The following is a 25,772-nucleotide window of genomic DNA, read 5'->3' on the forward strand; positions in this document are numbered from 1 at the left end:
ACCCGCCTCTGCCGCCGAGAATGAGAGCTCCCGCCCGCTGCTGCCCAGATTGGCGGCGTACGTCATCCATTTGCCGCCTGCCGACTTTCGAGGGACCTCGGCGATGAATATCCCGCCCAAAGTACCATCCGTTACCTCGCCGGCCATCGGCAGCACTTTGAGCGGCACTTGGGCGGGCAGGGGGCCTTGTTGAAAATCAGCCCCTTAGAATCAATAATCCACGTCAAAATTAATTGGTATTTGGAAAAGTATCGGCTAATAAATCAACGTCAGCATGAATTTTTTAAAGGCAAGTTGTGTTTGAATTCTATGATGAAGGGAAAGGTTTGAAGAGGATAGTGTGGTTGATATTGCGTATACAAACTTTGAAAGGGAGTTTGGCAAAGTTCCACATAATAGACTTGTTAGCAAAATTAAAGGCCATGGGATTAAAGGGACAGTGGCAGCATGGATACAAAATTAGCTAAGGGACAGAAAGCAGAGGGTAGTGGTGTACGGTTGTTTTTCAGACTGGAGTGAGGTATACAGTGGTGGTCCCAGGGCAGAATGGCCTCCATCTATGCTGTATCACTCTAATTGTATGATTTTAACTCTGCCACTGCCCTGTGCCCCCCCACCCCCAAAGGAATTATCTTCCTTAACACTTAGTACAAGGCTATTTGAATGACAGTTGCAGACAAGAATAATGAAGAAAAGTGTCAGGAAACCTCTGAAAGTGTAAACATGGCAGATTATCCATCAAAGTTGAGCATTACCCAGAGCAACCTTCAATAAAGTGCAATTATAAGTGCTAACAAGATAAATCCCAGTCATTTCCACAGTGGTTCTTCCAAACACCTGCCACAACCTTAGCGGAAACTCTGTAGAAATGCCGTCCCAGGCCATTTACAAAAGCAAAATACCTGCGGAGGCTGGAATCTGAACTAAAAACAGAAAATGCTGGAAATACTCAGCGGGTCAGGCAGCATCTTTATCCCAGGCCATTTACACCGTTTCTCCAGGGAATTCACACCAATCTTCTGCTCAGGTTCCGGTGGGAAATCATGTGACCACTGTGGAGATTCTACCCTCACCATTTGTTTTTCAACCTGTCATCTACCTCCAAGAAGCCTGCTTGAGCAGGCTTGGTCTCAGGACTCCCAAGCTACCCATTTTATATGGATGAGTTTGCACCTGTGAACGATCGCAACTCATGCTCACGTCATCTTGCAATGTTGATTAGGCTTGCAAAATTGCATATTGCAAGTTGCAATAGACAGTGAATCACATGCCCGATTCATACCCCTACCTGCCACCAATGTTGCCGATGAACCACACAAAATCACCCAGCTACATCAGAGGGACTGCTATTTGTACTTTGCATCTTTTAATCTAATTTAAAAAATCAGAAGAACCAAGTTACTTGCTCTTTCTTTGAAATAGAAACAGAACTGACCTTTTAACCTTGGCTTGTGGAGAATGCTGCTGCTGATTCATGTATATAAGACATCACAAATTTCGCAGTTTTAAAACAAATCTGCTCTCAGATCATCAATTATTGCATACTTACAGTTGGATAATGAATTATTCTATACAGGTATTTACAATCCAGTCTAAGATAAGGAATGATTCTATATTTGCAGGCCATTACGGTTAGATAGTGATTTATTCCATGGCTGCAATCTGTAATGGTTAGATAATGAATTATTTCATATTTACTGTCCATTCTTAGTCCATCGAACATTTAGTTTTTAACTCTCTTCTTGCTGTTGCACCATGTTATTTGTGTTTACATTAGCTGTCTTGCTTTTGTATGTCGATTTTTGCATTCATTTACTCTGGTGGTGAAGGAACGTCCTGTTATGCCAAGGAAGGAGGGAGAACTGCTGTGAACAATTATCTATCTATCTAATAAAAATGGAATATGTATGTCACATCATATTCCCTGTGTTTTACTTCTCTGTCACATTTAATTATAGATACATATCTATAATATATGTATAAAAATGATGTCTGCAGGCTCGTCCTGTTTTCAACACTTGACTTCCTGTTTCATATTTGTGTAATACTTTCTGTGTCAACCTTTTCCCTTTATCAATTACTATTTCCATATTTTATATGATTTTTCCTATGTAAACTTGTCAGGTTATAGGTATATGTTCCTGCAACACGTCTTTAGTCTCATTGCCCACCTCTACTAATGATGATGGCTGTGCAGTGCCTAGCTGTGTGCGAGCTGCTGTTTCCTCTGCCCACCTGGGGATCACCTGCCGTGTAGGAGTTCCGAGTAGAACGCTTGCTTTGGGAGTCTTGTGTCGGTCATGCAGACAATGAGGCCCGTCCAACAGAGCTGGTCGTGTGTGGTCAGTGCTCCGATGCTGGGGATGTTGGCCTGAACGAGAACACTGATGTTGGTGCGTCAATCCCTCAAAGTCTCCTTGATAAACTGCAACATCCCCACCGACACCTGGGAATCCCTGGCCAATTTATTGTTTTGCACTCAAATAGTTGTAGAGCTGTTGAGTTGTGAGTGGCTTAGCCAGTAACATGATGATCACAAGACTCAATAAAACCCCAGTCAGTTGGGTGTAGGTCATCCACAATGAGGCATGCAGTTGTGAGCCTAGTGGATGAACTGGTAATGTGTATTGTGATTGTTAAACCTTTGTTAATAAACCAATTATTTCTTAATAGCGATGTATTGCTATTAATTCTTCAGCAAAGGACCCCAGAGCACCTCGAGCCTCATCGCCAAGCGCATGCAGAAAACAAGCGCAGGCAGCAGAAGGAGCGTGTGGCAAACCAGACTCCCCACCCACCCTTTTCTTTAACGACTGTCTGTCCCACCTATGACAGAGACTGTAATTCCCATATTCGACTGTTCAGTCACCTGAGAACTCACTTTTAGAGTGGAAGCAAGTCTTCCTCGATTTCGAGGGACTGGCAATGATGAGCTGCTGTATCTGCAGGTCTATTGTTGGTCTCACTTGTCCCGACACCCACGGGGCCAAAAACCAAAACTGACCCACTTGAATGACAGCCATTTTTTTAATGATGACCCTGACGGAGGGAGATCACGGGACCTCCTGAGTAAGGTTTAAAGGATACTCGGCTTATGTCTCCCTGGGAACAGAGACAGTCATAGCCTCAGACACAGCTTGAAATAGGGTTGAAGTTGATAAATTAATTAAAGTTGGAGCCACAGGTTGTAGGTTGTGAATAAATCAAGGCCTATGTCGAGAGAATAGGTGATGATAAAGGTGTTGGGGACTGAAGTCAAAGCAAGGGTGCTCGCGATTTCAGGCATGGCCCCAACAATGGGACCAGGCAGCATGAAAGGCAAATAATTTAAAAATGGACATTGAGAAAGAAAACAATGACAACATCATGGACAGTAAGAGGAAACTGGCAGGAAAATAATCATTAAAAATAATGTAAAGTGGATACAGAATTCAACATGGCTTCCTTACATGTTTTAAGGAATTGCATTTTGGGATCAGATTGATCTCTGTTGAGCAAATAACCCGATAATAGTCATCATCATCATATCATAGGCAGTCCCTCGAAGCGAGGATGACTTGCTTCCACACCAAAAAGGGATGAGTTCACAGGTGTTTCAATGGAGGACCTAATATTCCAGATCTCGAACTACATGTTGAAGGGTGGAAGATGCCTTTGCGTGGATTTTTTTAACGTGTGGTGACCGTTGCACACCAGCCATCACACGGGCTTGACAGAGCTAGGTCTTGATCCTTGCCGATAATAGTATATCATTAATGAGAAGCAATGAGCATATTTTTGCCTCTATTATATACTCACACAGACATGCAGCTCCATATATCTACAACCTTACATTTAATGCACAGCACTTTTAAATGTATTGTTTGTGTTTTAGCAGTTTTTAAATGTTAGTCCTTTATTTTATCCCCTTTCTCTTTCCTACTTTTTATGTCATCATCATCATAGGCAGTCCGTCGTATCGAGGATGACTTGCTTCCATGCCAAAAAGAGATGAGTTGACAGGTGTTTCAATGGAGGACCTAATATTCCAGATCCCGAACTACATGTTGAAGGGTGGATGATGCCTGTGCGTGGATTTATTTAACGTGTGGTGGCCGTTGCACACCAGCCACCATCACTTGTTAGTTTTTATGTACTATGCATCATGCGCCCCCGAAGACTGAGGTAACAGACACACTTTCTGCCAATAGACTTTTGGCAATATCAGCAAGCAACGAGCAGAGACACAAGAATGGTCCAAGTGACTTTCACTCCATTCCTTGCCTCATCCCGTCAGTTTACAATAGCTGGCCTCTTGTTGATGCTTCCCAACAACCTCACCAGCTGAAGTCAAGAATGTACCTTGTGGGAAATCACAAGCAAATATTGGCAATGTAGCACCCTGTCTCACAGCATGGCTGAAATCCTGTTTGCTGTGGTGCTGTCCTACCATATATATGAAAATTAAATATCAGCCACTGGCAGGAATCTAAGATGCAATCACTATGCCAAGCAGCTTTAGTTTTTGAAGCTGTATCATCTTGGTTTGTTGAACTGAACTCATGGGGGAAAAATTTTGGGTGTTTGCCCCCGGGGATACTAACAGTGCGCAAATGACCTTTTGCGTGATTTTTGCGGTGGCGGTAACCGGTAGCGCCCCGCTCCGCTGCGCCTCTGATGACGATATCATCACCGTGTGCAGCGACCCGTTTTCACTCCGGAGCGAAAATCCGGAAGCGTCCCCTGTAGCTGTGCTGGGTGATGCCGGCGACAGCTTCAGGGGCGCGTACTGGGCTGCAGGCTGGTTGCGGGGCAAAATTTAAAGTGGAGCTGCCGATTTTTAAAAAAATGGCCGACTTACCAGTCGCGGCCTGCTAGATGTTGAATCGTGGGGTTCGTGCCGCAACCTTGCAGCCTGGCACTCCGCTTGTGTGCTGGGCTGATGCCACGCTGCCCCGTTCCCTGGTGGTCCGTTTCTCCCCCGCAGCTTTGGCAGCTTAGCCCTCCCCTTTAATGGAGGCGGACGGCCCTATCCACGCGGCAGTGCTACTCATCCCACCAGGTGGCACTGCACCCTTCACTGAACCCTTCTGTCCCGCTCGCGCCCCACAGAGCAAGTGGAGATCGATATTTTGCTCTCCACTTGCTCTCCGAGGCAGTAACCCGAATTTAGGTTGGTGGGCCAGGACTTCCATGCCTGGCACTGTAAATCCCGCCTTGCTGTTGTTACCTCCCCCAAACTTGGACGCTATGCAATTTCCCCCTCATGATGTTTAGAAATACTGAAGTCAAAAAATGATTGAAAAAAAATGCAACAGGCATAATCTCAAAAACATGTTCTATATAACAAGGAGCAATAACAGGTTCAAGAAAATCAAAACTGCACAGATCAGAAACAACAACAACAACAACTTGCATTTATATAGCACATTTACCGTAGTAAAACGTCCCAACATAGGAATCAAGGCCAAGCATATCAGATCAATGAGCCTTACAGCCACGTGGGTGTCCAAAATCACCACAGGGGTCAAAAATGGCGAGTTCAGTAGGTATATAGCAAACCGTTACTGAGCTGCAGAAATAAATCATCACTTATGGATGGGCCACATGGAAATCAATAGTCAAATGGAAATTAAATTTTATGCCAACAAATTAAATGCAGTTCAATGAAGGGAATCAAATTAGCATAGAGTGAATTTGAACATGATCTGGGAGTGACGGTAGACTCAACAACATCAATATCAAGACAAACTGGAGATGTAATTAAAACAGCAAGCAAACTGGATACATAGCCAGAACAGTAGATTCTTAGGGTAAATGTGCTGATTTAACGTTCAAGCATGGCGATCAGCACACCCGGCAAAATTTTATGTCAATTAGAATTAATGGATGAAAATAGTGAAACACCTCGGTGCATGAATCGTGGGTGGAGATTAGAGACAGTAAGGGGAAAAAGTCACTGGTGGGCGTAGTTTATAGGCCCCCAAATAATAACTTCACGGTGGGGCAGACAATAATCAAGGGAATAATGGAGGCATGTGAAAAAGGAACGGCAGTAATCATGGGGGATTTCAACCTACATATCGATTGGTCAAATCAAATCGCACGGGGTAGCCTGGAGGAGGAATTCATAGAATGCATACGGGATTGTTTCTGAGAACAGTATGTTGCAGAACCTACAAGGGAGCAAGCTATCTTAGATCTGGTCCTGTGTAACGAGTCAGGAATAATAAACGATCTCCTAGTAAAAGATCCTCTCAGAATGAGTGATCACAGTATGGTTGAATTTGTAATACAGATTGAGGGTAAGGAAGTAGTGTCTCAAACGAGCGTACTATGCTTAAACAAAGGGGACTACAGTGGGATGAGGGCAGAGTTGGCTAAAGTAGACTGGGAACACAGACTAAACGGTGGCACAATTGAGGAACAGTGGAGGACTTTTAAGGAGCTCTTTCATAGTGCTCAACAAAAATATGTTCCAGTGAAAAAGAAGGGCGGTAAGAGAAGGGATAACCAGCCGTGGATAACCAAGGAAATAAAGGAGAGTATCAAATTAAAAACCAATGCGTATAAGGTGGCCAAGGTTAGTGGGAAACTAGAAGATTGGGAAAATTTTAAACGACAGCAAAGAATGACTAAGAAAGCAATAAAGAAAGGAAAGATAGATTACGAAAGTAAATTGCGCAAAACATAAAAACATAAAAGCTTTTACCGATATATAAAATGGAAGAGCGTGACTAAAGTAAATTTTGGTCCCTTAGAAGATGAGAAGGGGGATTTAATAATGGGAAATGTGGAAATGGCTGAGACCTTAAACAATTATTTTACTTCGGTCTTCACAGTGTAAGACACAAAAACCATGCCAAAAATTGCTGGTCACGGGAATGTGGGAAGGGAGGACCTTGAGACAATCACTATCACTATGGGGGTAGTGCTGGACAGGCTAATGGGACTCAAGGTAGACAAGTCCCTTGGTCCTGATGAAATGCATCCCAGGGTAATAAAAGAGATGGCGGAAGTTACAGCAGATGCATTCGTTATAATCTACCAAAATTCTCTGGACTCTGGGGAGGTACCAGCGTATTGTAATGCCTCTGTTTACAAAAGGGGTCAGACAAAAGCCAGGTAACTATAGGCTGGTTAGTTTAACATCTGTAGTGGGGAAAATGCTTGAAGCTAAATAGCGGGACATCTAGATAGGAATAGAGCAATCAAGCAGACACAATATGGATTCATGAAGGGGAAATCATGTTTAACTAATTTACTGGAATTCTTTGAGGATATAACGAGCATGGTGGAAAGACGTGTACCGATGGATGTGGTGTATTTAGATTTCCAAAAGGCATTCGATAAGGTGCCACACAAAAGGTTACTGCAGAAGATAAAGGTACGCGGAGTCAGAGGAAATGTAATAGCATGGATCGAGAATTGGCTGGCTAACAGAAAGCAGAGAGTCGGGATAAATGGGTCCTTTTTGGGTTGGAAATCGGTGTTTAGTGGTGTGCCACAGGGATCGGTGCTGGGACCGCAACTGTTTACAATTTACATAGATTACCTGGAAGAGGGGACAGAGTGTAGTGTAACAAAATTTGCAGATAACACAAAGATTAGTGGGAAAGCAGGTTGTGCAGAGGACACAGAGAGGCTGCAAAGAGATTTAGATAGGTTAAGCGAATGGGCTAAGGTTTGGCAGATGGAATACAATGTCGGAAAATATGAGGTCATCCACCTTGGGGAAAAAAAACAGTAAAAGGGAATATTATTTGAATGGGGAGAAATTACAACATGCTGCGGTGCAGAGGGACCGGGGGGTCCTTGTGCATGAATCCCAAAAAGTTAGTTTGCAGGTGCAGCAGGTAATCAGGAAGGCGAATGGAATGTTGGCCTTCATTGCGAGAGGGATGGAGTACAAAAGCAGGGAGATCCTGCTGCAACTGTATAAGGTATTGGTGAGGCCGCACCTGGAGTACTGCATGCAGTTTTGGTCACCTTACTTAAGGAAGGATATACTAGCTTTGGAGGGGGTACAGACACGCTTCACTCGGCTGATTCCGGAGATGAGGGGGTTACCTTCTGATGATTGATTGAGTAGACTGGGTCTTTACTCGTTGGAGTTCAGAAGGATGAGGGGTGATCTTATAGAAACATTTAAAATAATGAAAGGGATAGACAAGATAGAGGCAGAGAGGTTGTTTCCACTGGTTGGGGAGACTAGAACTTGGGGGCACAGCCTCAAAATACGGGGGAGCCAATTTAAAACCGAGTTGAGAAGGAATTTCTTCTCCAAGTGGGTTGTGAATCTGTGGAATTTTCTGCCCAAGGAAGCAGTTGAGGCTAGCTCATTGACTGTATTCAAATCACAGATAGATAGATTTTTAACCAATAAGGGAATTAAGGGTTATGGGGAGCGGGCGGGTAAGTGGAGCTGAGTCCATGGCCAGATCAACCATGATCTTTTTGAATGGCGGAGCAGGCTCGAAGTGCTAGATGGCCTACTCCTGTTCCTAATTCTTATGTTCTTATGTTCTTATGTATGAATCCCCATTGTGTTCTCCCATCATGTGAGACATGGTACAAAAGCTAAATACTGCGGATGCTGGAATCTGAAATAAAAACACAGAACCAGGTTGCAGGCTAGCTTAGATCTGGTCCTGTGTAATGAGACAGGATAAATAAACAATCTCCTAGTAAAGGATCCCCTTGGAATAAGTGATCATAGCATGATTGAATTTCAAATCCAGATGTAGGGTGAGAAAGTTTGATCTCTAACCAGCGTGCTAAGCTTAAATAAAGGAGACACTGAAGGTATGAGGGCAGAGTTGGCTAAAGTGGACTGGGAAAATAGATTAAAGTGTAGCACGGTTGATGAACAGTGGTGTACATTTAAGGAGATATTTCACAACTCTCACGAAAAATATATTCCAGTGAGGAGGAAAGGGCGTAAGAGAAAAGCGAGCCATTCGTGACTAACAAAATAAATAAAGGAGGGTATCCAATTGAAAACAAGGGCATGCAATGTGGCCACAACTAGTGGGAGGAGAGAAGATTGGGAAGGGTTTAAAAGCCAACAAAGAATGAGTAAAAAAATGATGAAGAAAGGGAAGATAGACTATGAAAGTAAACTAGCACAAAATATAAAAATAGACAGCAAGAGTTTCTATGGGACTGGACTGGAATGGGACTGGACAGCCTTCGGGCGGGGTTAGAGGTAAATTGGTGCTATGTGTTTTTCAATTTTTTTAATGTGTTGGGAAGTGGCTGTACGCTTCACTTTGCAGCCTCAGCTCACATTGTGTCCCTGGTTACCATGGCAGCCCAATCTTTTTGCCGCAGATCAAGGCTCCACCCCCAAAACTAAAGGTCGTGTTAGGCCACGCCGAAATGGACAGATCCAACAGGGAACTTACAACACTTTTTTGTTGGCATACTTGGGCCCCCAAAAATTGGGCATAACTCCTTCAAGTAAGCCAAAAAAATGCTTTGGGGAAAATTGAGCCCAAAGAGAGAGAAAAGAAAGAGGTGACACACTGAGCTGGGAGCACTAAAATATAACATTTACCAGGAGAGGTCTACAGAGGTTGCACATAGCCATTACAATGCACTGGATAGACTATATTTATGAGTGCTATGTGCAGTTCCATTCTTCAAATTTCAAACAGGATGTACATGCATTGGGGACAATGCACAAAATAGCAAAACAATGATCCCAAGTGACAGTGGGACGGGGTCCGATAAACCGTAAGAGGAGGTTAAGCATTGCAGCCTACAGAAATCGTATAAAGGGAGTAGGCATAAAGGGTAAAGGAGGAAGCAACTGGACTTGATTGAAACAGGTGATGAGTCAGCAAAGCAATTGTTCCATGCGCCGGTCTGTGCCGACCTGAGACCCGAGTCAAAAGTGAAGGCTGAGATGCCCCCTCCTTGATTTCCGATTCCTAGCTGTCTCTTTTGTAGGCACAAAACCCATACTGTTACTTGTTGAATTTATTAAAGTATTAAATGGCACTGGTAAAATGAAACCAGAATATTCCTTCAAGTTAAGGCAGGCCTGTAGGACAAGAGAACATGACATTTAAATCTGTGAAAACTAAATATAAGACCGATATTAGCAAAAATGTATTTAGTGGAATATTTGAAATCATCGCCACAGCAAAGCAGTAAAATCAAGGACATCGGGCAGTTCAAAATGGATGCTGGGCTTAGTGAGTTCGAGAATTAGAAAGATAAGCTTTGATGGACCAAATACATTTTTCTTGCCCTTGACTTGATCTTTTCTTCTTATGTACTGTTTTAAAATTTTTAAAAACTTAATTAATTTCATTAAATTGAATACATACAAATTCAACTAATCATTACAACTGTGCCTAGATTACAATAGTGTCAGCACTTTAAAACTACTTAATTGGAAGGGCAGAAAACGCTCGTGGGAGTTGTGTACAGACCACCAAACAGTAGTAGTGAGGTTGGGGATGGCATCAAACAGGAAATTAGGGATGCGTGCAATAAAGGTAAAGCAATTATCATGAGTGACTTTAATCTACATATAGATTGGGCTAACCAAACTGGTAGAAATACGGTGGAGGAGGATTTCCTGGAGTGTATAAGGGATGGTTTTCTAGACCAATAAGTCGAGGAACCAACTCAAGAGATGGCCATCCTAGACTGGGTCTTCTGTAATGAGAGAGGATTAATTAGCAATCTTGTTTTGCGAGGCCCCTTGGGACAGAGTGACCACAATATGATAGAATTCTTCATTAAGATGGAGAGTGACACAGTTCATTCAGAGACTAGGGTCCTGAACTGAAAGAAAGGTAACTTCGACGGTATGAGACGTGAATTGGCTAGGATAGACTGGCGAATGAGACTTAAAGGGTTGACGGTGGATAGGCAATGGCAGACATTTAAAGATCACATGGATGAACTTCAACAATTGTACATCCCTGTCTGGCGTAAAAATAAAATGGGGAAGGTGGCTCAACTGTGGCTAACAAGGGAAATTTGGGATAGTGTTAAATCCAAGGAAGAGGCATATAAATTGGCCAGAAAAAGCAGCAAACCTGAGGACTGGGAGAAATTTAAAATTCAGCAGAGGAGGACAAAGGGTTTAATTAGGAGGAGGAAAATAAGTTTGCAGGGAACATAAAAACTGACTGCAAAAGCTTCTATAGATATGTGAAGAGAAAAAAATTAGTGAAGACAAATGTAGGTCGCTTGCAGTCAGAATCAGGTAAATTTATAATGGGGAACAAAGAAATGGCAAACCAATTGAACAAATACTTTGGTTCTGTCTTCACTGAGGAAGGCACAAATAACATTCTGGAAATACTAGGGGACCGAGGGTCTTGCGAGAAGGAGGAACTGAAGGAAATCCTTATTAGTCAGGAAATTGTGTTAGGAAAATTGATGGGATTGAAGGTCAATAAATCCCCAGTGCCTGATAGTCTGCATCCCAGAGTAGTTAAGGAAGTGGCCTTAGAAATAGTGGATGTATTAGTGATCATTTTCCAACATTCTATAGACTCTGGATCAGTTCCTATGGATTGGAGGGTAGTTCATGTAACCCCACTTTTTAAAAAAGAAGGTAGCGAGAAAACAGGGAATTAGCCTGACATTGGTCGTGGGGAAAATTTTGGAATCACTTATTAAAGATATAATAGCAGCGCATTTGGAAATCAGTGACAGGATCGGTCCAAGTCAGCATGGATTTATGCTTGACAAATCTTCTAGAATTTTTTAAGGATGTATCTAGTAGAGTGGACAACGGAGAACCAGTGGATGTGGAGTATTTGGACTTTCAAAAGGCTTTTGACAAGGTCTTCCGCAAGAGATTAGTGTGCAAAATTAAAGCACATGGCATTGGGGGTAATGTATTGATATGGATAGAGAACTGGTTGGCAGACAGGAAGCAAAGAGTAGGAATAAACGGGTCCTTTTCAGAATGTCAGGCAGTGACTAGTGGGGTACCGCAAGGTTCAGTGCTGGGATCCCAGCTATTTACAATATACATTAATGATTTAGACAAAGGAATTGAACGTAATATCTCCAAGTTTGCAGATGACACTAAGCTGGGTAGTAGTGTGAGCTGTGAGGAGGATGCTAAGAGGCTGCAGGGTGACATGGACAGGTTAGGTGAGTGGGCAAATGCATGGCAAATGCAGTATAATGTAGATAAATGTGAGGTTATCCACTTTGGTGGCAAAAACAGGAAGGCAGAATATTATCTGAATGGAATGACAGATTAGGAAAAGGAGAGGTGCAATGAGACCTGGGTATCACAGTACATCAGTCATTGAAAGTTGGCATGCAGGTACAACAGGCGGTGAAGAAGGCAAATGGCGTGTTGGCCTTCATAGCGAGGGGATATGAGTATTGGAGCAGGAAGGTCTTACTGCAGTTGTACAGGGCCTTGGTGAGGCCACACCTTGAATATTATGTTCCGTTTTGGTCTCCTAACCTGAGGAAGGACATTCTTACTATTGAGGGAGTGCAGCAAAGGTCCACCAGACTGATTGCCGGGATGGCAGGACTGACATATGAAGAAAGACTGGATCGAGTAGTCTTAGATTCACTGGAATTTAGAAGAATGAGAGGGGATCTCATAGAAACATATAAAATTCTGACAGGATTGGACAAGTTAGATGCAGGAAGAATGTTCCCGATGTTGGGGAAGTCCAGAACCAGGGGTCATAGTCTAAAGATAAGGTGTAAGCCATTTAGGACCGAGATGAGGAGAAACTTCTTCACTCAGAGAATTGTGAACCTGTGGAATTCTCTACCAGAGAAAGTTGTTGAGGTCAGTTCATTAGATATATTCAAAATGGAGTTAGATGTGGCCCTTATGGCTAAAGGGATCAAGGGGTATGGAGAGAAAGCATGAATGGGATAGTGAAGTTGCATGATCAGCCATGATCCTATTGAATGGTGTTGCAGGCTCGAAGGGCTGAATTGCCTACTCCTGCACTTATTTTCTTTGTTTCTATGTTTCTATGTTTCTATGGTGTGAAGCTTTTTCCAATGTTCTGAGGTGATGAAAAACAAATGCAAGTTCTTTCTTTCTAAATAATGACTAAAAATGAAGCATTTTTGACCATGACATATTATAGTATTGGTTCCTTTCTTCCTGTCATGTTGTACATGGGGCCACAAAGCAGGCTCACTTACAGAAAATGGTCCAACTTGTTTTGATACGTAATCAGATGTTATTGTCTAGGCAATTATTACATTCTACTAATTTGAGGAGAAATAGTTAAATCTATAACTATGGTAAAATCTACAGAGAGCCATTACTATAATCCAATTGTCCATTTACTGTTCAATAAACCAGTTTGACAGTTATAGCTTAAGTCACAGTTTAGTTAAATTCTAATGCCTCCCAACATCAAGGAGCATCACATAAGTTTTCTGTCCAATCTCTGGCTATAAATTATCCATATATTAGGCGCATACTGGGTTGGTGTAGCGTAATAACCCAAAAAGATAAACCATGCTCCATGAATCATCTACATGCTACTCCATCATAGTTCAAATTTTCTTGCTAAATATATTCTTAGAGATGCGTTTATGTAATTACGCATTTTACATATGTAGAGGTAATGAAAGTATTTGGTACAAGCTAATGCTTTTCATGATGATTAATGAGCGCATCTCACCTATCTATTAAAAACTCATAAATTGAGGTGCAGGATTGGAGTTTACTGTCACGAAGACAAACATCATCATTACCTTCAAGCAATTGAATTCTCGACGGAGCTAATGTAAGCAGAGATGAGAAGAGTAGCTCATTTTAGAATCGGTAAATTTAAAGGCTTGGCAATACCACAGAGTAGATGTCGAAAAAACTAGAAGTGTATTGTTATTCCTTAGCACAAATGGAATCTATATTGTGCACATGTTAAAAAGAAAAATATACACTATTAAGGGAAAACGACTGAATAGAATAATGAGATAATGGGCCCAAGTTTCCACATGATTTGTGCCTAATTTTTAGGAGCAACTGGTGGAGAGCGGACTATCTTAGAAATCGCAATTCTCCACATTTTTTTTTCTGCAGTTCTAGTCAGGTAGAACAGTTCTACTTTGGAACAGAATTTTTCTTCAAAAGGGGGCGTGTCCGGCCACTGACGCCTGATTTGAAAGTTTCCACAGTGAAAACGTACTCCAAACTAAAGTAGAATGGAGCAAGTGAAGATTTTTGTAGAACTGAAAAAACCTGTTCTACACATTAAAAAATCAGGTGCAGGTTACAAATTAGGCGTCCAGAACGAGGTGGGGGGGGAAGGGAACTCATTAAATTCTACAATAAATCCTTATTTATACTTCTACAAATATTATACAAATAAATCCAACCTGAATAAACATTTATAAGCAAAGAAAAGATTAAATAAACCATCTTCCTACCTGTGTGAAAGTGCTTCAGGCACGGAGAATTCTGCAGTCAGCCTGAGGCACCCGTTCTTCCCGCGGGGGGGGGGGGGGGGAGGGGAGAGGAGGCGCCCGTTCTTTCCTGCGGGGGGGGGGGAGGTGCCCGTTCTTCCCGCGGGGGGGGGGTAGGAGGCGCCCATTCTTCCCGCAGAGGGGGTAGAAGGCGCCCGTTCATCCCGCGGGGGGGGGTAGGAGGCGCCCGTTCTGCCCACGGGAGGGGGGGGAGGGGAGAGGAGGCGCCCGTTCTTTCCTGCGGGGGGGGTAGGAGGCGCCTGTTCTTCCCGCGGGGGGGTAAGAGGGGCCCGTTCTGCCCGCAGGGTGGGGAAGGGGAGAGGAGGCGCCTGTTCTTTCCCGCGGGGGGGGGGGAGAGGAGGCGCCCGTTCTTCCCGCGGCGGTGGGGGGGAAGGAGACAGTGAGAAGGCTGCAGTGAGATGTGCTGATGGCAATGTGCTTTTATTAAAAAAATGTTCAAAAATTAAACTGCTACAAAGAACTACAAAAATGGCCGAGTGCCAATGTTTTTTTCACACTGAGCATGCGCGAACGCTCCAGCGCGCACGCGCAGCGTTGCCGGCAGGAAAAAAACTAATTTAAATAGTACCCGCCCCCTCCCACTTACAAAATCGGCGCGAGTGTAGGCTCCGCCCCTCTGGGTGCCGCGCCAAGCAGACATGGAGCTGCAGAGCGCTCCAGAATCGCGATTTTTTTTTTTTAGGCGCCGTTTTAGGCACGAAAAACGGCGCCCAGTTCGGAGGGGCGCCCGTTTTTTATCGTGTGGAAACTTGGGCCCAATATATGGAAGAAGGTTATATTAAAAGCAAGGTCCTATAAATGAGAACTTTTTTCCGGCAAATTAATCCCCAAATATAGGGTTCAATATAAGTTATTATTATGATCAATTTGATTTTGAACTTCCCATATCAATACTTTGGAGGAGTAATTTCTGTAAAATCACCTTCAAAGACAATGTCAGTATATTACTGGTTTAAAACACAAAAGGAATGCTGCTACTGATAGTAATGTATTGTACCTGGATCTTCAATTGTATTGCTCACGATGAGTCAGAGGGATGCTGTTTTACAATATGTCCCCTTTGAACCCTCGCAGCAACTATTCCTCCCAGTGCAACATAGTTTAACATTCTCCCCATAACAGGGTTTCTCTCCATTACTCTTTCATCCCTTTCTCTTTAGCAGAGAACTGCCTCTTCAAATATTTACCTCTCTCCATCCCTCACAGCAGGGTATTTCTTCCCCTCCAATCTTCATCCCTGATCCACAGGATCTCATTCTCTCCCTCCCCCTGCCCACTTTCCCAAATAGGGGCTCTTTCCACTTCCCCTTCTCAACTGGATGTCTCCCTATTTCTCTCATTCTGCCTTCCCCCAACCAGGTCTCAAGGAGGTTCCTTCGCCCTCTCCCATTGCCCCCCCCCCCGCCCCGCCACACCCCCCGCAGCATATTTCTCTTCCTTATCTATTTAATGGTTCACAGTGCTGTGAAATTTAATACAGATTGGACCCCTCTGGTCCGGCACTCTCGAGACATGACCGACGCCGGAACACAGAATTTTCCGAACCACAGGAGGTCATGCCGAGCCTAGGCTTACCGGTATCTGTAGACAGTGGCCGGGCTCCTGAACTCCTCTGCCACGCTCCGACTCCGGCTCACGCTGCGAACCTCGGGCCTTGCTCTCTCTCTATGCAGCAATGAAAACTGGGAGCCAGTAAGCGCGGGAAACCGATGCTGATGCCGAAGCCAAACCACGGATGTTTCCGGACCAGAGAATCCCGGACCAGAGAGGTCCAACCTGTATTGTCAGATTTTCCGGATACTTGCAATCCAGGGTGGTTATTAAAAAGTATCCTTTTTTTTTACTTAAATTAACCTAAAATCTTAATTTAATTGTCAAAATGGAGCATATAACATAAATTCATGTCATTTTGTGAAACTCAAATAATATGAAATGATTTCTGTCATTATTCTTTCTGCTTACCGTATTCTTTCTCTAGTGTCTCTAATATTTTCTCTCTGATTTTTATAGTCTGTCTTTGGTTTTTATATATTGTCTTCCTTCCACTTTCTCTATTTCAACAATGACTAGAACATGTTCTCCTTTCTCAAAGGTGTTTGTTTCCCTGCAGTTCCGCAATATGTTTTCTTGCCTTTTTCTGACCTTTTTTGCAGCATTTTCTCTCTCTCCCTCATCCTATCCTCCACAGTTGGTGTAGTAAGTGCTCTTTGCTATTTATCCGGCATTTCCCCCTTGTTCCCAGGTGTGCTTCTAGCTCTGTCCCTCTCTCTGCAGTTTCTATAATATTCTCTTTTTTTCTTGAGGTATCTGTCTTATTCTTCTTTCTGCAGTTTTTGTCATTTCCTCTCTCTCTAGTTTATCCGCTCTTCTCCTGTTCGCCTTTGCACGCTTCTAACTTTCTGATATTCTTCTCAGACTGTCTTCCACCAGCTCCACCATGTGAGTGCATTTAAATTAAAAATAAAACAGTGGCCAGCCATTCATATCCTGCTCATACACATACTAGGGCTATCTATTATATCAGTGGTTCTTTACCTTCTTTGGGCTAGCTCTCCTTTGCATTTTGTGTTTTAGGTGCACCACAGCTAACGATTCTTGGTCTTTCTTGCTCCTCTTGCTACAGTTAATGCTAATGACAGGTCTGCAAAAACATGTCTTGCTACAGCTATACAGGGTATTGGTGAGGCCACACCTGGAATACTGCGTGCAATTTTGGTTTCCATATTTACGAAAGGATATACTTGCTTTGGAGGCAGTTCAGAGAAGGTTCACTAGGTTGATTCCGGGGATGAGGAGGTTGATTTATGAGGAAAGGTTGAGTAGGTTGGGCCTCTACTCATTGGAGTTCAGAAGAATGAGAGGTGATCTTATCGAAATGTATAAGATTATGAGGGGGCTTTACAAGGTGGATGCAGTGAGGATGTTTCCACTGATGGGGGAGACTAGAACTAGAGGGCACGATCTTAGAATAAGGGGCCATCCATTTAAAACAGAGATGAAGAGAAATTTCTTCTCTCAGATGGTTGTGGATCTGTGGAATTCACTGCTTCAGAGAGCTGTGGAAGCTGGGACATTGAATAAATTTAAGACAGAAATCGACAGTTTCTTAAACGATAAGGGGATAAGGGGTTATGGAGAGCGGCGGGGAAATGGAGCTGAGTCCATGATCAGATCAGCCATGATCTTATTGAATGGCGGAGCAGGCTCGGGTGGCCGTATGGCCGACTTCTGTTCCTATTTCTTATGTTCTTCTGTTCTCTATCATCTTTCACTTCTGTTTCTCCCTCTCTCCATCCTTCTCCTTCGCTCCTGTTTGCTTTCAGTTCTCCTTTCCCTCTGTGCTCTTTTACTTTTCTTTCTTTCCTTTAACTCTTTCCACTTACGTTTCTCCTCTTTTTTACTCTTTTGCCTTACCCCTTTCTCGCTCCTCGTTTGCCTCTTCTTTTCTGTCTCTCTTCTGAGCTCCTTTATTTCTCTTCTCTATTAATTCTTTTCACTTTCCCTCTTTCTTCCCAGCAAGCTGGCGGGAGTGTTGCCACTGGTTTCTGGAATCTGTATTCCTCTGCATCGGTGATGAACCCTGGTGCATGCGTGTTTTGTTTGCTTACACTGGGGCCCTTATATTGGGCTTCTGACTTGGGGACTCAGCTGGGTGGCAGGGATTCATAAAATAGGCGAGAGAATGTATCTGGAGTTCAACATTTTCAGAAGCTTGACGTTAATATATCATACTATTCCCTGAAGCTGGGGAAAAAGAGCCAAGCATGGATATATATTTATGATTTATATTTTGTATTTTTTTGTGTTTGTTATGTGATCATTTTATTTTCAGGGATAATCAGCGAGAGAGCGACAAATTCACATGGAGGCTATAGCTCAGATAATGCTTTTTAGCTGGATTGTGATTAGACAGACCAATGAAGTTGACGAGAAAGATATTTTGTAATGTGATTGGTTAATAATATAATTATAAAGGAAGAAGGAAATAACCAATTAGAAAGAAACAAAGCACAGAAACACAAGCACTTTGCCAATAATGAGGAAGAAAATTGACAAATTGCTTGGTGGTGATAGCAAAGGTGACAGTTGCAGCATTCGCAAGACATTTTATTATAAGGATAAATCAAAGACACAAATTTAATTAGAGAATGATTGTGTTAGGCAATGGTTTAACAATGTGTAATGATTAAGTTCTCTAGTAAAAGATAAAGCACTGAGGCTAATACCTGCAAACAAATGAAAAACATGGATTCACAAACAAGAAATCCCTATGCCCTCAGTGTGACTGGGAAATAGTCTTTCTCTCATCCAGTATTGCCACATAGAGAATAATCTGTCGCTAGAATAGATCGGGAGGTGAAATTATGTCACGTCGTGTTTGGGGCGCTAAGTTTTGCATGATTGAACATTTAACACCCGGCGAGATGGGCTGCAAAAATTGTGGAAAATTGGGCACTTTTCCTCAGAAATGCAGGGAGGCAGTATTTGAGGCATGAATGACCTCAGGGGGGCACTGCAGGGATGCTATTTCCAGGGCTGCGCCCAATTTCAGCTGACTTTCATAATGAGGCTGCTCTCATTTCAGTTCTTAAAGGGGATGTTATTTCAGGCAGTACCTGGTTATTCTCATCATTTCCTGAGTGGACCGAGCTTCAAGGAAGGTGTGCAATGGCTGCCCCAAGAGCTCGTGCAAGGGCCACTCGGTTCAACAACCTGGTGTTGGAGACATTGCTGGGGCAGTGAAAAGAAGGAGGGAGGCACTGTTCCCTCCATCTGGGAGAAGGCCAACTCCACAGGTTCTTAGGGCCACTTGGGCAGAGGTGGCCGCGGAGGTGTCGGCCAGCACCGTGGTTGATAGAACCTCTACACAGTGCCGCAAGAAATTCAACGACCTCAGTCGGGTGGTCAAGGTGACCACATGTTTCCACAACTCTTACATACAAGCCTCTGAGCCTCTATCTGTGCACACTCTGCAAACCAGCACTTAACCCAGCAGGCAACCACCAACCATCTCACAGTCACATCCTCATTTCACACCTTGCCTTCTTTCACAGCTATTTAACCACAGACAGCATATCTTCCAAGTGTCGTAACTGGACTCTTACTCATACAGCTTCCTTTCTTTTGCAGGCCAAGATGGCACACAACAGGATGGAGCAGCAGCAGATTGAAAGTGGCGGGGTGGGGGGACAAGGGGGGAGGGTGGAGAAGCTGAACTGCCGCAGCTTTCTGACCTGGAGGAGCGAGTACTGATGTTCATTGGCCCGCAGGTGGTGGGCACATGGCCGGCGGAGATGTTGAACTCACTGAGGGCACCAATGGTATCTTGAAAGCTACTTCCCCATTAAACCAAAAGGTCTTATCACTTTCCACCTCCTCATTCTATCTACCTTCCTTGTTCCATTCCTGCCCCCTGCCCTCAACTTAATGTGACTCTTGTGCCATTTATGGTTTCAGATAATCAGCCAGCAGATGAGCAGCCACCACCCCCCCCACGACCCCGCCCCCCCAGCACAGTTACAAGGGAGAAGACAAGGGGGCGGAGGACCCAAGCACTGCATCACTGCTTCTCTCAGCCGCAGGCACCAGCTCAGATACTGGCACTATGCGTCCCTTGGAGGTTAGCTTAAGACATAGGTCTGCACTGGGTGATGCACAGGGGCCTAGTGGGCTGCAGCAGGGTCCAGGGGAAAGGGAATCTCGGGAGCCATCTCCCCAGAGGGCGAGTTCGCACGTGAGTTCTGCTGCACAGGACTCAGATGAGGACCTCAATGGGCAGGCGTTCACACAATGAGTGACGGCCATGCACTCTGGCACGGTAAAGACAATGGCAGGGATGCCTGAGAGCCTGTCGACAGTGGTAAGGACCTTGGAGGAGTCTGCCTCCCTCATTACAGACAGCTCTGTGCACACCATGGAGCCCATCACTGCCAGTCTGCAGATGATGGTGGACTCCCAGAAAGGCCGTGCGGATCCAGTCCTCATGACGCGTGTCATGGGCAATGTGGCAGCTCCTATTGCAGCACAGGCAGAAGCAACGCTATGTCTTGGTGCTGCAATAGAGTCAATGGCTGCTCGCATGGAAGCTCAGACTGCTCTAATGCAGTTTCAGCTTGATGCCACACAATGTCTTGGTGATGTCATGTAGTCCCAGCTGCATACTACGCAGCTCTGACTGCTGCCATCACCGTTGGGTCCACCACAGTCGACCGAGGATCACACGGTGTCACAGCAGCGCAGCAATCTGTGCTCCATCGGATTAGTGGGGATGCTGAGCTTCTGCCCCAGGAGAGTGGCTCTGGATCAGTGGAGCAGGACCTTACTGTCCATTCGAGGATCAGCAATGGACGCCAAACTGGGAGATGTTGGAGGTGTCTCCTGATGCTCCCTGGAAAGATCCATTGGCGTAGAAATTAAGAGTAATGGTGACTGTTATGTATTTAACCCTTTGTAACTTGCATTACACCTGAACACCAGAGGGCCCACCTGTTGGAGTCCCAAGGGATCCCAGCATCCACCCACGAGGTACCTGCACTCTGGAACCTTAATAAAGGAGCTACGATCACACACAGTACTCAGTCTCACCATTTATTATGAGTATAACAATTGCCGACAAGGTAACGAACAACCGCGCGAAAATGCAAAGAACAGTTGGCATCCTGGAGAAGTTCTCAGAAGGGGACGATTGGGAGGCCTTCGTGGAGAGACTCGACCAATACTTTGTGGCCAACGAGCTGGAAGGGGAGGAGAAAGCCACAAAACGAAGGGCGATCCTCCTGACTCTCTGTGGGACAACAACCTATGGCCTCATGAAGAATCTTCTGGCCGTGGCAAAACCAACAGAGAAATCCTACGAAGAATTGTGTACGCTGGTCCGGGAGCACCTAAATCCTAAGGAAAGCGTTTTGATGACGAGATATCGGTTCTACACGTGTCAACGATCGGAGGGCCAGGAAATGGCGAGCTATGTCACCGAAATAAGGCGCCTCGCAGGATATTGCGAATTTGAAGGATTCCGAGAACAAATGCTCAGAGATTTTTTTGTATTGGGCATCAGTCATGAGACAATCCTTTGCAAACTGTTAACTGTAGAAACTCCGAATCTGAGGAAAGCCATAACAATAGCCCAGGCATTTATGTCCACCAGCGACAACACCAAACAGATTTCGCAGAACAAAGAAGTTTTGGCCAGTACTGAGCATAAAGTAATGTCGGTTTTGAGCAGAAATATACACGGCAGAACGAACACGCTGGCTGCTGTGGCCCGACCTCAATTGACTCAGAGTCCGCCATCATCTGTTAATGTGAGGCAGTTAACACCCTGTTGACGCTGTGGAGGTGATCATCGGCCCCATCAATGCCACTTTAAGCACTATGCTTACATTGGTTGCAGAACAATGGTGCACCTCCAGCGAATGTGCAGGCAAGCTGCAAACCCTGTAAACCCTGCAAACCATCACATTGCAGAGGAAGATCGATGCATAGTGGGTCAGACTGAATTGCAAACTCGTACAGTGGAGGCAGAAGTGTACAGGGTACAGACGTTCACGACGAAATGCCCACCAATAATGTTGAAAGTTGAACTAAATGGCATTCCAGTATCTATGGAGCTGGACATGGGGGCAAGTCAGTCCATAATAAGTAAAAAGGCCTTCAACAGTGTTGTGTATGGAGAAAGAGTCAGACTGAACACTGTGAGCTCAAAGTAAAGTGTGACCTTAGTCTTTTATTGCAGGTCTCCATAGTGCCTCTCCAACCTGTGAAGCATCCTTAAATATCTGTGCTTCCAAAGGATTAGGGGATCCCTTGGGACTCCAGGGGATGAGCCCTCTGGTAGCTGTACAGAGTAAATACAAGGTTACACAGATAACAACACTCCCCTCCAAAGTTTATAATGTAACTATTTACAATGTGAGTCGATCTGGGGCCCTTCTTGCCTTGGTTGATCGTCTCGGTGTGAAAGCTGGTGTTGTTGAATCATTTGTTGGGTCCTCGCTGGGCTGATGTGCAGCTGGCCTTACTGGGCTGCCGGGTGTGTTGGGCCCTGCTGGGCTGCTGTGGATGATGGGTTCTGCTTTGTGGTCAACCGTGGTGCCGGTTGTCACTGGTGTGTACGTTGGGGGATCAAAAAAGATAGGGTCCAAGGTGGGTTGCTCAGGATAGTCTGGAAATCTGAGTTTGATTTGGTCCAAGTGTTTCCGGTGAATAAGTCCACTTGAAAGTTTGACCCTAAACACTCCGCTCCCCTCTTTGGCCACGACAGTGCCGGGAAGCCACTTGGCACCTTGTCCATAATTTAATACAAATACAGTATCATTGATTTCAATCTCGCGTGACACATTTGCGCTATCATGGTATGCACTTTGTTGAAGCCGCCTGCTCACTACCTATTCATGTAGATCAGGTTGAACTAACGAGAGCCTTGTCTTAAGTGTTCTTTTCATGAGCAGTTCAGCAGGTGGGATCCCAGTGAGTGAGTGGGGTCTCGTGCGGCAGCTAAACAGGACTCGGGATAGGTGAGTCTGCAGCGAGCCTTCAGTTACCCTCTTCAAGCCTTGCTTGATGGTTTGCACTGCTCTCTCTGTCTGACCATTGGACGCTGGTTTAAATGGGGCAGCTGTGACATGTTTGATCCCGTTACGGGTCATGAATTCTTTGAATTCAGCACTGGTAAAACATGGGCCATTGTCGCTCACCAGGACATCGGGTGGGCCGTGTGTGGCAAACATGGCCCGCAGCCTCTCAGTAGTGTTAGTGGACGTTCTAGCTGTCATTATCTCACATTCAATCCACTTGGAGTATATGTCTACAACTATAAGGAACATTTTACCCAAGAACAGGCCTGCATAGTCAATGTGTACCCTAGACCACGGTTTGGAGGGCCAAGACCATAAACTTAGCGGCGCCTCCCTGGGTACATTGCTTAACTGCGAGAATGTATTACATCTGTGAATGAAGGACTCTAAGTCCGCATTGATACAGGGCCACCGCACGTGGGATCTGGCTATGGCTTTCATCATTATGATGCCTGGGTGGGTACTGTGAAGGTCATTGATGAAGGTGTCTCTGCCCTTCTTGGGGACCACTACTTGATTGCCCCACAGAAGGCAGTCTACCTGTGTAGACATTTCATCTTTGCGCCGCTGGAACGGCTTTATCTCTTCCTGCATTTCCACTGGGACACTGGACCAGCTCCCATGAAGCACACAGCTTTTGACTAAAGATAATAAGGGGTCCTGTCTTGTCCAGGTTTTGATCTGCCGGGCAGTGATGGGTGATTGCTCACTCTCAAATGCTTCCATAACCATGGCTAGATCTGTGGGCTGCACCATTTATACCCCCATGGTGGGCAATGGCAGCCTACTGAGAGCATCAGCGCAGTTTTCTGTGCCTGGCCTGTGGCTGATGGAGTAGTTGTATGCGGACAATGTGGATGCGGGCCGATGCATTGGTATTTACCCCTTTACTCTCAGAGAACAGGGATATAATTGGCTTATGGTCAGTTTCCAATTTGAATTTTAGTCCAAACAGGTATTGATGCATTTTCTTTATCCCATAGACACACGCTAACGCTTCTTTCTCAATAATGCTCTAGGCTCTCTCAGCCTTAGACAGACTCCTGGATGTATAAGCAACTGGTTGCCTTTTCCTGAAATCATTAGCTTGGTGCAATACACACCTGACACCATATGATGACGCATCACATGCGAGTACCAAACGCTTACATGGATCATACAACACAAGCAATTTGTTTGAGCATAACAATTTTCTCGCTTTTACAAAAGCATTTTCTTGGCTTTTGCCCCAAACCCATTCATCCCCTTTTCGTAGTAAGACATGAAGTGGTTCTAACAGTGTGCTGAGACCCGGTAAGAAGTTACCAAAGTAGTTCAGGAGCCCCAGAAACGACCGGAGCTCCATCACGTTCTGTGGTATCGGTGCTTTCTCGAATGCCTCCGTCTTCGTGTTGGTGGGCCTGATGCCGTCTGCCGCAATCCTCCTTCCCAGGAACTCCACTTCAGGTGCAAGGAAAACACACTTCGAGCATTTTAACCTGAGCCCCACACGGTTGAGTCGACTCCAGTTTCTGCAGGTGCTCGACTGTGTTCCGACCTGTGATCAAGATGTCGTCCTGGAAGACCACGGTGTGCAGGACCAACTTCAGTAAGCTTTCCATGTTTCTCTGGAATAGCGCCGCCACTGATCGAATTCCAAACGGGCATCTGTTATAAACAAAAAGACCTTTGTGCGTGTTGATGCAGGTGAGGGCCTTCGATGATTCCTCCAGTTCCTGCATCATCTAGGCTGAAGTCAGATCCAGCTTCGTGAACGTCTTTCCTCCCGCCAGCGTTGCAAAGATGTCATCGGCCTTTGGTAGTAGGTATTGGTCCTGCAGGGAGAAACGATTGATAGTTACTTTGTAATCGCCACAGATTCTGACGGTGCCATCTCCCTTGAGGACTGGGATGATAGGACTGGCCCACTCATTGAAATTAATCGGGGAAATGATGCCCTCTTTTTGCAGCTGGTCTAGCTCGATCTCTACCCTTTCTCTCATCATGTATGGTACTGCTCTCGCCTTGTGATGGATGATTCGTGCCGCCGCAATTAGATGGATCTGCACTTTTGTTCCTTGAAATTTTCTAATGCCTCGTTCGAACAGCGAAGGAAATTTGTTTAAGACCTGTGCACACGAAGTATCATCAGTGGGCGAAAGCACTCGCATATCGTCCCAGTTCCAGCGTATCTTTCCTAGCCAGCTCCTGCCGAGCAGCGTGGGACCATCGCCCGCTACCACCCAGAGTGATAGCTTGTGCACCGCTTCATCGTAGGAGACCTTTTCGGTAGCACTGCCGATTACAGGAATCAGTTCTTTCGTGTAAGTTCTTAGTTTCGTGCGAACTGGAGTTAAGACTGGCCTTGAGGTCTTACTGCACCACAACCTTTCGAAAGTCTTTTTGCCCATGGTGGACTGGCTCTCACCTGTGTCCAGCTCCATTGACACCGGGAGTACATTTAGTTCAACATTCAGCATTATCGCGGGACAATTCGTGGTGAATGTGTGCACCCCATGTACCTCTGCCTCCTCAATCTGAGGCTCTGGTTTGTTGTGATCCTCCGTGAATCTGTCCTCCTCTGCAACATGGTGGGTTTCAGGTTTAACAGGCTTTGCAGCTCGCCTGCACACTCGTTGGAGCTGTCCCATTGTTCCACAGCCCTTACAAACGTACCCTTTGAAGCAGCATGAATAGAAACAATGATCACCCCCGCAGCGCCAACAAGGTGTTAATGGCCTTGCATTCATCACCCTTGATGGTGGACTCTGAGACATCTGTGGA

The sequence above is a fragment of the Pristiophorus japonicus genome, chromosome 10, assembly GCF_044704955.1.
Source record: "Pristiophorus japonicus isolate sPriJap1 chromosome 10, sPriJap1.hap1, whole genome shotgun sequence".
Lineage (NCBI taxonomy): Eukaryota > Metazoa > Chordata > Chondrichthyes > Pristiophoridae > Pristiophorus > Pristiophorus japonicus.